A 14426-nucleotide genomic window follows, 5' to 3' on the forward strand; every position below is an offset into this window, starting at 1 on the left:
GGAAAAAGCAGCTCAAATTACCTTCAGTTCTCTGTCAGCTAGGGAGGTGGTGTGAAAGGGGGAGGGGAGATGATTAGAAGAGCTACAAGCCAAGGATAACAAAAGACTTAAAAATTAGCAAGTGTAACAAGAAGCTGCAGGAAAAAAAACTTTGAAAGTCTGTTCTTTGGAATTGCAGCTGCTTGTGGGAAAGCAACCATTGTTTGGTAAAAAGTTTGTGATTGAAGCTACAGAGTGGATGCATGCAAAGTGTGAATACTGTGACAGCAACTGTGGAACAGGGCAGGCTGCGTGATGTCATGGTTTTGAGACAAATACTGAATTGTGGGATAGCAGGAAACTTAGTAAAACTTAGAAACAATTTCAACATGCTAGCCCCCATGTGGCAAGAGTATAAAATTACGTATAAAAATTTCAAAAAAACTGTAAATGGTCCCAGAGTGCTGTTAAAATAAAGGAAATATCAAAACTTGATGAAATAGACATGTTTTTTCAGTCTGTGGGTGCGGTTCTCCTTTAAACACAAAAAGAAAAATCTAGCAAAGCTAGACTTTCCACTGTGTGATACCTTAAACCTCTTGTAACAGAGGCAATATGGGATATCCAAAAGTCAAACATTCCTCTTATGCTGTGCTGATGATCCCATAAGAAGTCAGAAACATGCATGTCCACAGCTAGAGAGTTTGGGTCTATTGGCCTGAAATTGTCCATAAATAGACTTAAAAGTAAAAGAAAAATTTGCATATATCCCATGTTGCCTCTGTTACAAGAGGTTTAAGGTATCACACAGAGGAAAGTCTAGTTTTGCTAGATTTTTTCTTTTTGTGTTTTTTAATACATGTTGGAACAAAAATTCTGCATGATCCCAGGGACACTACTGAATAACATTCAGCTAAAACAGATATGCAGGAAACAGCTGATGCTCAAGTTATGAAAAGTTTATTTTTTTACAGTATACTGTGGGGTTCTCTAAAAAGACTTCCGGGTTTGAATGAGTAGAGGACCTCTCTGAAGTACCTGATGCCGATTATTATGTTTAGAATCAGAATTGAATTTATTCCCTCCCAACCAGCTGGATATTGCTGAAAAGAAAACAGCACGTGTTGCAAAACAACAGAACATTACATCATTCTCTTCCGTTATTTATGAGCATTGTTCCTGCTATTTTCAGAGGTGGTTCATGTGCGAGGACTTCAACAGAGGAAACAAAAGGTATATTTAGCAGAATTCATTTGACATTGTGGTGTTTATCTGAGCTACAGATTAGTGGTTTTAAAAAGGCTTGACTTTTGTACCAACAAAAAGGCAATATTTCTTGGACACCAATATTTCACGCAAGCCATTTCTTCTTAATGGTAATTTAAAGACGATGCTTTTTTTTTTCCTGGTACAAATGTACAAAACTCCACAGCATTACAGAAACAACTCTTAATTTAAGCTTAAATATGTTTTAAATCATACATGATAGGATTTTAGGGAAGATTTCTTCTAATAAAGGTAACAAACACTGTTTTTTTAATTGGACTTGAATGAAAAAGATTCTATATGATGTAATGAATGACAGGTTTCTTGGTAATTATAGACAGCAAATCTTAAGTTAACAATGTCAAACCATTTGTCCACAACTGAAAACAAAAATGTGGAAAATATCAGGTTTTTAGATGGTGTCAAGGGTTTGGCTGAAGATGAGAACTGTTTTTTTTTTTTTAATGCCAAGTACCTCAGGTTGCCCATTATGTTTGTCTCAGGAATCCTCCATTTGTTTGCCCTATAATTGCAGCCAGTAATACAGAACCGCTGGATGCATTTTTCTTAACACTTTCAAGATCCATAGTAGGTAAAATCCTCCTCATTTTAAAAGACAGCTTTTACTTTGCAAATCAGATTAAGGATCTTAAAATTCCAGCAAAGTACAGTTGTGTAAGTAAACATACCAAAACATTAGACATTTGAATTATTGCTGCTGCTGTAGCCTAAACCACAGGGGTTATATATTAAGGATAAAAACAGCTGTCCAGTTTCTAAAGCTTTAGGGCACCTCCTAGGTGTTCAAACCATTAGTCAGCTTGAGCTGAGCTGACTAAAATACAGGTTTGGGCATCAAGTCCTTCAGGGGTTTCATACTGAAAGAGAGAGAGAGACTAAAGCCCTGAAAAGGATAATGCTGGGAAAATAATAATACATATCCACACCCTGGCATATAAAAACATACAAAAATAAGGGGGATGGAGTAAGGGAGTGGCTACTGCAGTAGAGTGATCATTGCAACATCTACTGTTATGGTAACTTTACTTACACAACAGTATTATTTTCTTCATTTGAATCACTGCTGCAGTAGCCTAAGCTACAAGTACCAAAGCGTAACATGACTGAGTGGAGGAAGAATGGGGGTCTAGGAAATCCTGGACAATAGTCCTAGCAAAGCCTGTCTTCGACTTGAAGAAGGAATCTAGTTTATAATACTTTGTAAAAGTGTGCACAGAAGCCCAAGTTACTGCTTCTAGAATCTAACCCTTTCCAAAAAGCCACAGATTAAGCCAAGGCCCTGTTAGAATGGACCTTGACTCTGCCTGGAATAGATTTGTTGTGGTGGATATAACAAAAAGTAATAACATGAGACAACCATTTGAAAGTTTGTTTTGACACAGGTCGCCCCTTTTTCTTACTTTCACATGAAATGAACACCTTATTAGAAGTTCTGAAAGATTTTGTTCTGTCAAGATAGTACCAGAGCTGTCTGGGGACATCCCAGGTATGGAGTATCCTTTCATAATTTTTGGGTTCTGGAAAGAAGATATGGTGATAGATAGCTTGGGTTAAGGGAAACTCAGAAACCACTTTAGGTATAAAGGAAGGATTTGTTTTTAAGGAAACCCAATAGTTGTGGAAAAATAGTACTCTTCTTGCAGAGGTCTAAGTAATTAGTAAGACTATTTTCCATATCAAGAGCCTCAAATCAATCAGATGAGCTTGTTCAAATAAAGCAAGAGTTAGCTTATTAAGACAAAATTAAGATCCCAAGGAGAAGCCACTACACTTTGTATGCAACATCCCTTTTAAAAACATTTTCACATGAGGCTGCATTGAAAGAGTGGGATCCATGGTCAGGCATGCTGACATGGCCAACAAATAAACCTTGATTCAGGAGTAAGACAAGCCATAAGATAGTAACTCACATAAACAATGTAGAATCAGAGAAATAATAGCCCTGAATGGGTGCTGTTTCTTTTCTTGGTACAAACTAGAAAACATTTCTCATTTACTTATGTATGATTTTCTAGTAGCAGGTTTTCTTGCATCCATTAATACCTGCTGCATGTACTCAGAAAAAAAGACTTTGCAAAAGGTATTAAAATTCAGGCATTCAGTTGGAGTTGTTTGGGGTTGGCATGTATCAAACAACCATGGCTCTTGTGTGAGTAAATCCTGTCTGTGAGGAAGCATGTGGTAATTGCCAATGGTCATTTCCAAAAAAAGAGGTGGGGAGGACCACCTCATATTGTCACAAGAGGAAAGCATAAACTTCAGAATATGAGCTTAATAGTTGATCATTTTTAAAACAAGTGATACAGAATACTACAGTTTTCCCAAATATCAAAAAGCATTCCCTTCCTTATCAGAAGGAGAGAAATTGGTGTTAACCAAATGTTTAGAAGCAGCTGGAGTAACTAAAGCAATAGCTGCTGGGTCTAATCTGGAATAAGTATATAAAACAATTTAAGCTTGAGGAACTTTATACAGTCTACTTGCTTTCTTGGGGGCAGTACGCTGACTGTCAGGGAGGTTGCAGGTAATGACAAAAACATCCTCCAAAGAAAGAACAGGATGAATCTGAGAAGGTTCTGGAAATTTCAGTAGAAATAAATCATAATACTTCCTGAGAAAGTGAGAAACGGCAGTATTTTCCCACTGAAACAATCGATTCATTCTGGAAATAGTTTCAGAGAAAGAGAAACCTTCAAAAGGACTGGCCGACGCCACACTCTCCTCAGAATCTGAATCAGAAATCTGTGGAGATCAACAATAGTCTGTCCCCTCACAATTATTCTGAGGTTCAGTCAATTGAATCTCTTCAGAAAATGAATATTTTTTTAAGCAGAAACAACTATGCAGGAAGGGTCAAGAGTCTGAACTAAATCCAATAAATTACATCTGTCCATAGTAACTCAGACAGAAGACATATGCCTAAGTTTTTATTTCTTTTTGATAAGAATGGTTGAAGAAACAGATACACTTTGCCAAGAAAAAAACTCCCTAAGTATGGGCACAGCTTTCTGGCTAGGCAAAGTGGCATTATCTGCCCCTTCTCCCAGGACCAATAAGAGTGGCTCCAACAGCCACACATCACATGTCTTACCCGTGGTTTATGATGGCTGTAAGGGACTACACCAGTGGGAGCCAGTGGAAAAAGATAAGTGGTCCAAGGAACCAGTTTTGGCCACAGCAGTCACCTATTTGAGGCTGAGGCACTTTAGCAGCCAACTAAGGTGGCAAAGGCTGTTTGGTAATTTTCTCCTTTTTGAGGTTGGAAGAAGGAAGAACTGAGAAACTGGCAGGTTGCTTCATGGTTAAGCCTAGAAAGACAGTTCATTCCTAGGGAGCCTCGAAGCAGTAGTTGATGAAGCAGGTAAGTAGTAAGAAAGTAACAACCCGCCCCACAAAAAAAAAAAAAAAAACACAGAAAAAGTAGTTTTAAACATCCCAGCCCCCAAAATAAACTTTCACCTAAGAAAAAGTAGATTAAAATATGTTTTAACAAGTTTTTACCAAAAAAGTAAAAAAAAAAATAATGCTCCCATTCCATTCCTTGAAAATAATTAAAAGGCATGTGACTCTCATTAAAATATTTTTCCCAGTTTTAACATTAGTATTTTACAGAAAAAGTACAATTTCTGTAAAAAAATAAATAAAGTGGAAGTTTTTATTCCAAGCAATGGGGGAGGTGTTAGCTGACCATCACACCTAGAAAGCTTACAGAGGACCACTCTCTTTGGCAGTAGGAAAGCTCTGAAGAGCTTGCCACCCAAACCTGTCTTAAGTCAGCTCAGCTCAAGATGACTAATAATATGGATGCATGGAAGGTGCCCTGAAGTTTTGGAAGCTGTCCGGCTGTTATATCATTACCAGAATATAGCCCATTTGGCTTACAATACTGTACTAATGATCCATATGAAGAACATTTACAGTTCTTGTTACCTTGGATGTTATTTCTCAATTCAACTCGAAAAAGGCATAGAGACAGTGAGATTTATTGCTGCACTTGATACTGAACTGAACATAAACATTTTATGTGAATTGATATAGTAAATATTTTTTAAAAATGCTTTTCAAAAGGAAAAAAATGTTAAGGGCATTGATGGTCCTCAGTTTTGTGAATCTGGTTAAAAACATAAGGGAAAAGGAAAGTGGATTTAATTGTTTCATTAAAAATCTGGCATATTATAGCCACTTTATTAATGACATCATTTTTTTCTATCTCTGTGAGAAATTGGGTGAGTTTTGCTGAACCACTGAATAAATCTAGTGAATTTTTTAAAGTACACAGTCCACAGAGATCGTGAGAGAATACACTGTTTATATGTGGAATTTTCCAAATATTTGAATAAGGAGAGAGTATTAGCAAAACTCTATAAGAAGGAAATAAATATATGGCTTTCTCTAGAGTGCATCCATACAGCTCAGCAAAGAGTGTTGTAAACAGTAAATATACTAAGGCTTCTAGACTGACTTCAGAAGAAAGATTTTATTCAGATAAACTGCTTGGAATTAGTTTTTTTCCAGAAAAGGGGGATCCCATAGAAATTCTGGAATTAAGGAATGAAGTAGATTTAGGAATACAAGAAAAATATGCCTGTATAACAGAAGTGGTACAGAAAAATGAAGGCAAATAAGCACGAGAAGAGAGTAATGCACCTTTTTATCACATGTACTACTGATTTGAGAGCAGTAAAACAGATTATTTATTAAAAAAAATATTAACTTATTGGATGAAGAGCCTTTTTTGTTAATAAGGGACCATCCAATATTAAGAACTTACCAGAAAGGAATATTTATTTATTATTTTGCATTTGTTTATCAGTAGTGTCCAACTGGGCCAGAAGCCCATTTTTGTGGAGGCCCGGGCAGAAAAGCTCCATACAGAAAAAATGTGTAAGAGGTAACAACGTGATAGGAATACATTTATGACTTTATAGGCCAATGATACAAAAAAAAAAACAGATGCATCAAAATGCAATTACATTTACAAAATACATCGGCCAACAACGTAGGCACCTTCCAATATTTGCAGACTAGATAGGTACAAAGTATCATTTAACAGTTAGATTTACTAATTCTTAAAGTTATGTAATGAACAGAGTTATGGATAGAGTTTATGGAGTTAGAAAAATCTGTTTGGTAGGTTGCTACTAGTCATTTGTAAGGAAAGGCATTGGAGGACTGCAAGGAATGATTTGAACTTGAATTTTAGGTGTGAATGAGGTTTGAAAGAATTTGGATTGCAGTAAGAAGGTAGGCAGTCAAGGATTCTTGGATGGTTTTAATGATAGATGTAGTCAAGAGGTTGGAGCAGTGCTGGGAGGGTAAGGACAGAGGGGTTTTAGAGTTAATCAGGGGGGAGTGAGTGAGAAGAGCCAGTTTTTGCTAACGTGGTCTTGGAAGAGCAATTTAAATTTGTGTGTATTCTTGGTGTTCAGAATTTGTTGGGGTCAGTGTTCCAGATTTTGGATATTTTATATGAGTATTGAGATTCTCTAGAGGTATTATTGGCTTTTGAGACTTTTAGTAACAGTTTCTCAAGAGGATCTTAATGCTCGGGTGTTGCTATAGGGCTTTACAAGGTTGTGGAGTGCTGGGCAGTTATAAGGTTGAAATATAATGGAGTGATCCAGGGCTATTTCGTTAATGTTGAGAACGTTAGGTAGCTCAATCCAGTTACGTTCCTGTAGAGCTGTGCAGTGGTGAGATCTGCTGGGAAGATTAGTAGCAAATCTGGCTATATTATTATAGCAGGCCTCCAGTTTGGTTAAGTCAGATTTTCTAAGGTTCGTAAGGATGGGTGAGGCGTATAGTATAGTAGACAGGAGATGTGACCTGTCTGGCAGAACTGGTGAGAAATGGTTTCGCTCTGTAGAAAGCCCCTAGTTTGATATGGACTTTACTGGTTAGTGCTAGGTGTTTATCAAATTTGAGTGAGTTGTCCATTGTTACACCAAGCAGCTTTGTGCACTATACAGGTTCTATTCTGGTTTTGTCAGAGGAGTAGATGACAAAGAAAGGCTTATTACCTTGCGGTATGCTTTTTGTAAAGATGATTAGTTTTGTTTTGTATGGGTTAAGTTTTAGTTGGTGTTCTGAGAGATAATTTTCGACTTTGAGAAAGGACCTTTGTGCTGCTTCATGGAGTGTTCAAATTGTAGGGGCTGAACAGATGAGAGAGGTGTCATCTGCATATTGGATGATGATGGCTTTGCTAGTGGCAGTGCATAGTTTATTTCTAAATACAGAGAAGACAGGTGGCCGGGAATTGAACCTTGGGGGGGGGTACATCTACAGAGACAGGTAGTAGAGGAGAGAGTGAGTTTAGCCACCTGACAGCTTGCTGGCGATCTAAGTAACTATGGAACCAGGTTAAGAATGGATGGGATAGATTTAGGAGTGCTACTTCAGTTAGCAGTTTTTGGTGGGATACTGTGTCAAAAGCTTTTGACATATCTAGACACACTGCTACTACACAGACATGGACTAAAGGTGGAGGTATCTCTATTAACATCAAAAATAAATATACCTCAAGGCTGGTCAAAGTGGACAATGCATTTGAGCTGCTCCATGTTGAAATCACCATAAGCAAAATCCAATATCACTTCCTTGCCAGCTATAGGTCCCCTCTATTACCCAGGAAACCCATACAATGTATTTAAACTTATTAGAAACACTAACCATCCAGCCCAATATTATATTCATGGGCAACCTTAATTACCCCACTATTAACTGAGAATCCTATACAACACCAAACATACAGGCACAGAGATTCCTGGATTTTGCAAACACAAACTCCCTGAACCAGATAGTTAATACACCAACCAGGGGTTCAGCCATACTGGATCTGGTCCTCACTAATATGGGAGAGTGCTGCACACACCCCCTATTGTAATGTCTTCCCTGGTAGGGTAAGACCATAAAATGGTCTCCTTTGAAGTAAAAAAATAATACTTGGACCTCAACTAAACCTGGAATATTCAGGAACTACTCTAAGGCTAACCTCCTGCTATTAAGTGATAACCTGGCAAAATTACAAGTCCCCATAAACCCTGAGAACACTGCTGCCTATGCAGAACTGTTCACAGAAACCATGTACAGGGATATTAATAGCTGGACAGAGGCAGCTGTACCTACCACGAAGTACAGAACTAATTCAAAAAAACAAGCCACACTGGTGGACTCACAAAATCAATAGCTGTATAATAGAAGGAAGACAATCATGGCAAAAATTAGCAGGTGCAGCACCCAGCATGATAAAAGCACTCTCATCAAACTAAACAAACATCCCAGAGGACAAATAAAGTCAATCAAAGCTGAATTTGGCATCCCAGGCCAAGGCCAACCACAAGGCATTCTATGTCTGCAACCTCATAGGCAATACACAATTGTGTGCAGTGCTCATTGTAAATGGAGCCACCTATACTAAGCCAGAATATACAGCAAACCTGGCTATAAATTCAGCTCCAACTTTCCCCTCTGTCCCCCTCAACCTTCCCTCAGGAAATACCACCAAATATAACTCCCCCTGTTATCACTATGGAACAGGTCCTTAATGTTCTTTCTAAGGCTAAAAGCACTGCATCAATGGGCCCACTCAATATTCCGGGATGTCTTCTAAATTGAGAAGGCCACCAAAGCAATGGATGAGGGCAAAATGGTTTACACTGCCTTCCTTGACCTGGCCAAGGCATCTGACACAATACCCAACATGGCATTGTTGACAAACTCAAGAAGTTGTGTACAAACTCGTATATCACCCGGTGGATAGCCAACTGGCTCACAGACAGGACCTAGGAAGTTAGAATTGGGGAGTCCACCTCTACAAAGAGGCCAGTCAAAAGTGGAGTCCCTCAGTGATCAGTCCTTGGACCACTCTTTTTTTGGCATTTACTTCTCTGAAGTCAAGGCCAATGTCAGTGGTCTCTAGCTGACTAAATTTGCAAATGATTGCAAATTAGGAGCCGTCATTGAATCCCACAGACAGACAAATGTTCTCCAGGAGGGGCTGGCACAGACAAACAACTGGTGTCAAAGCCACGGACTAAAACTAAATGCCAAGAAATGCATAATAGTATCCTTCGGGAAGTCATCCACCCCTGGTAGCTATCATATTGACAACACACTCCATATAGTTGATCCAGTAGTTAGGGACACACATAGATAGTAATCTGGCCTTTGACCATCACGTGTTTACAGTTGTGAGGAAATCATTCTATGTTGCAACTTATAAATAAAGGTATGACATACAAGTCCAAGGATGTCATTGTTCCACTGTATTCGGTATTCATCAGACCTATCACCCAGTACAATGCCTCCATTGGTATGTGCCTAACCAGGCATATCCAACAATTGGAATGTCCACAGAGGTTCCTAACTAAATGAATACAGGGCTTAAGTAAAATGTCCTCAGATTAGTAGCCCAACATAATGCATCTGAGATACTTCAGATGCAGCTAGCATTGGGTAAGACAACAATTCAGTGGCCTGCTATAGGTCGCCAACCATGTCCCAAGACTCGCACTCCACATTCCTAAGCACCCTGGAGAATATTAGGGTCCAACCTAACACTCATACTGGGTGACTTCAACTACCCCTCCATTAACTGGGAAAACTAATCATGTACCAATACACTTGCCCAACGTTTCCTGGAATTCATTAATTCTAATGCCCTGGACCAGCTCATTCTTACCCCCACTACAGGTAGCAACATCCTTGACCTGGTCATTACTAACATGGGCAACCATGGTTCTACACTTAACAGTCAACTCCTCCCTGGTTAGATCCGACCACAAACAAATCACCTTGGAAATCCACATCCCTCTCCCCCCCCCTCCCCTCGCAAAGGTAACCACCATGAAAAATTTCTCCAAAGCTAACTTTGGGCTCCCAAAAATAGAGATGGCTAACTTCACGACACACATGCAAATGGAAATCAGTTGCATGACCGCCGAATCATACACCAATGAATGCACTGTACAAACGCGTACACAAATGCATGGATCTCGCAATCTGCAACAGAACCAAGATGTTCTCCTCCAAAAAAAGGAAGCCAATCTGGTGATCCCCTGCCATAAACAAACTCTACAACAGAAGGAGGAAACTGATGCAGAATAAGGTGAAGTCCCAAGACTGAAAAAACTCTCTTATCGGCCTCAACAAAAAATTGAGATCCCTTATCAAATCCTCTAAAGCTAGCTATGAAAACAGAATTGCAGCAGATAGTAAAGACAATCACAAGGTCTTCTATAGTTATATAAAGAATCTCCACAGCAATACCCAGATTTGCTCTGAGCTACTGCACAATGGTACCTCCTATACTGGGCCAACAGATATTGCCAATATACTGGCCGACAGATTCAGTGCCAACTTTACCCTTCTCTCCCCCATCAAAGGACCAATCACATTACCAGTAGATTGCCAGGCACCCAGTATTACTGCTGCACAGGTTAAAACAGCACTGTTCAAGGGCAAGAATACAGCTTCCATGGGACCTGACAATATCCCTGGCTGTGTTCTACATGAACTAGAGAGTAAACTGGCACCGCACTTCTGTGAACTGTTCAATCACAGCCTCACCTCAGGCTTTGTCCCTATCGAATGGTGCACTGCTATAGTCATCCCTCTCCACAAAGGAGGAGGGACTACAGTCCCTGGGAACTATTGCCCTATTAGCCTGATGAGTTTGATATGCAAAGCTATGGAATGCATCATCATGGACCTAATAAACAAGGATATAGGGAATCTCCAAACTCTGGATACCACAGAGTTTGGCTTTGTGAAGGGTAGATCATGCCTGCTCAACTTGGTCAACTTCTTTGAGTCAGTCACCAGAGCTGTGGATGAAAGCAAGGTGGTTCATACAGCCTACCTTGATCTGGCCAAGGCCTTTGATACCATTCCCTACTCAGGAATCATAGAAAAACTCACTAAGCCAGGCATCAACCCCTATATCACAAGGTGAGTTGCAAACTGTCTCACAGGTAGAACCTACAGTGTGAAAGTGGCTGACTCCAAGTCAGACTGCCGACCAGTCACAAATGGAGTCCCACAGGGTTTGGTCCTGGGACCTCTCCTGTTTGGTATCTATTTCTCTGAAGTCCAGGCCAAAACGAAGGGACTCTGGCTGACAAAGTTCACAGACGATTGCAAGCTGACCGCTATTATTAACTCCCCGAGTGATGTTGACAACCAACAGAAAGGCCTCACTGAGACCAATGACTGGTGTCAGAACCATGTCCATAAGCTCAATGCCAAAAAAATTGTCATCTCCTTTGGGAAAAACCCATTTCCCATGAATTACATCAATGGTAGTCCACTGAACACAGAAGGAGTTATAAGAGATCTGGTAACACAGGTTGACAGCAACCTCTCTTTTTACCACCACATTCCCACTGTGATCAGAAAGTCCTTCTATGTGGCACATCTCATTACTAAAGGTTTTGCATCCAGGAAGAAAGAGGTTATTGTCTCTCTCTACTCTTCCCTCATTAGGCCAGTCATTGAGTACAATGCTCCATCTGACATGTACCTCACTAAACAACTGAAGAGGCCGCAAAAGTACCCCACAAAGAGGATCCTAGACCTTAAAAATTTGTCCTATATGTACAGACTAAAAAAACTGCAACTATTCTCGGTCTCACATCGCCTACTTAGAGGCGATCTCTGCTTGACTTACAAAACCATGTCTGACCCAGCTCTGTTATTAGAAATGCTACATCTAAAGAAATCCCAATCCCTCTGCACCACACGCTCCAGAGACCTCAACCTCATTACCACAATCAACAGAACATGCTGGAGGGACAGGTTCATAACCCAGAGACTGCCCATGCTATGGAATAGACTTCCCATACATATCAAGCAGAGCACCTCACTGGCCCTCTTCAAGAGAAATCTTGATGAGTGGATGGGAAATAGAAAATTCACCCCAGGGATCACTCCTTGGGCTTTACTCGACAGAGGCACTGGGAACTAAGGTCAGGTGGCATGATATCAGGGTAATACTATGGGCTAGGCTTGTAAAGGCCCCAGGACCATTAGCCTAGTACACACCTATGAACCTATAAGACAAGGCTCTATCCCTGTATTCTGTCTCCTATAGGCTTTTGAGGGGAGATCTATGCCTGACATACAGGGCACTGTCAGACCCCACTCTGATGGACCTTCTGCATATCCACAAAACAAACAGCACCAGAATTACCTGTTCTAAAGATGTAAACATTGCCAGTGATATAAACAGGACCTGCTGGAGAGACAGATATGTATCCCAGAGATTACCCCCTCTTTGGAACAGGCTCCCCACCCATGTGAAGCAGAGTTCCTCCTTAACCCAATTCAAGTGCAGCCTGGACAATTGGATGAGGAACAGGAATTCATCCCTGGTTTGGCACTTGTGTATCTAATGGACACAAACTGTAAATGGTTCATCTCCCAGGCCCTAGCTTTTAATGTCTCATCTTCCAATCCCCTGTTTACACTTAACAAGGGTATCAAAACTTGTCAGAGATTTGGGATGTATGGCTAGGCTTAAAAAGGCCCTTGTGGTAGTTAGCCTAGTAAACACCTATTAACCTATATCCAGAAAAAGAGTGGAGACTGACCATCATTTCTAAGCTGGTTGATGGTACTAGTAAAGTTGACTAGTGCTGTTGTGGTGCTGTGCTTTAGTTGAAAGCTGTGCTGGGAGTTAGAGATGAGGTTGTTGATCAGTAGGTAAACTAGGAGTTGTTTGTGAATGCATTTTTCAAGGATTTTGACTACTGGAGAGAGGATGGCAATTGGTCTGTAGTTGGTTAAGTCTGTAGAGGGGCCACCTTTATCCAGGTGAATATGTGATATGAATATAAATACATGAACAAATGGGGACAAAGACATTTTCATAGGTTCCTAGGTAGGTATTAGGCTATCTGCCTGAAGGCATTTATAAGCCTAGCCAGAATGTGTTGGCTTTCGCCGCCCCCTTAGATTAGTTCCCTGTGCCTCTGTCCAGCAGAGCCATTGAAGTGATCCCTGGGGTAAACTTTATTTATTTTCAGTTTGATTACTGGGGAAGTCCACTGGGCCATAAAGTGCCCGTTTTCAGTGGAGGCCCAGAGAGAAAAGCTCCGTAAGCAGTACAATACAATAAAGGTTACATTATGTTAAAGGTAAAACACATGTCGAAAATTCTTACAGTCAGGAAATGCAAATGCATAAAATGTACATCATACGAGACAGTTAACAGATAATAGAGAACACAGTTTACAGGTATTTTGATTCAGTGCAACATTATTCAACTGTCTGTAAGAATCTGAGGTTTCTTGAGTTTTTTTTGACAATGGCAATACTGATATTTACAATATTTACATACTAGGAGTCAAGTGACTTTCTGTTTCCCATCCACTTGTCAAGGTTTCTCTTGAAGAGGGTTAGCGAGGAGCTCTGCCTAATGTAGAGTGGAATCTTGTTCCAGAGCATGGGAAGTCTCTGGGACAGGAATCTATCCCTCCAGCATGTCCTATTTATTGTTGTGGTGAGGTTTAGATCCTTGGAGCATGTGGCTCAAGGGAATATGGTTTTCTTTAGGTGGAGCATGTCCATCAATTCTGGGTTGGACATGGCCTTGTATGTCAGGCAGAGATCACCTTTGAGTAGGTGGTATGCAACCGAGTACATCTGGAGTTTCTTCAGTTGAGCTGCATAGGGTATCTGCTTGAGGCCAGTGATCCTCTTGGTGAGGTACTTCTGTGGTCTTTCCAGTTGTTGCAGGTGTCATGTAAGGTACATCCCAAATGGGACATTGTACTCTATGATGGATCTGATAAGTGATGCGTAGAGGGGCCCAATGACCTCTTTCGATCTGGATGCAAACCCTTTTGTGATTAGGTGGGCCACATAGAAGGGCTTTCTAACCACTTTGGCAATGTGATTATCAAAGGAGAGGTTACTATCTACTTGGGTCCCCAGGTCCTTATTACGTCTACTGTATTTAGGGGGCTACCACCTATGTGGTAGTTTGTGGGTACTTTGTTTTTTCCAAAGGGGATGACTATGCACTTTTTGGCCTTTAGCTTGAAGCCACGGTTTTGACACCAGGTATGTGTCTCCGTGAGACCCTTTTGGAGGACGTCTGTGTCAGCCGGAGAGTCAATTATAGCCCCTAGTTTCCATGTTTTGGGTGCCACTGATGC

The sequence above is a fragment of the Protopterus annectens genome, chromosome 6.part0, assembly GCF_019279795.1.
Source record: "Protopterus annectens isolate FY-2018-M chromosome 6.part0, PAN1.0, whole genome shotgun sequence".
NCBI classification, from domain to species: Eukaryota; Metazoa; Chordata; order Ceratodontiformes; family Protopteridae; genus Protopterus; species Protopterus annectens.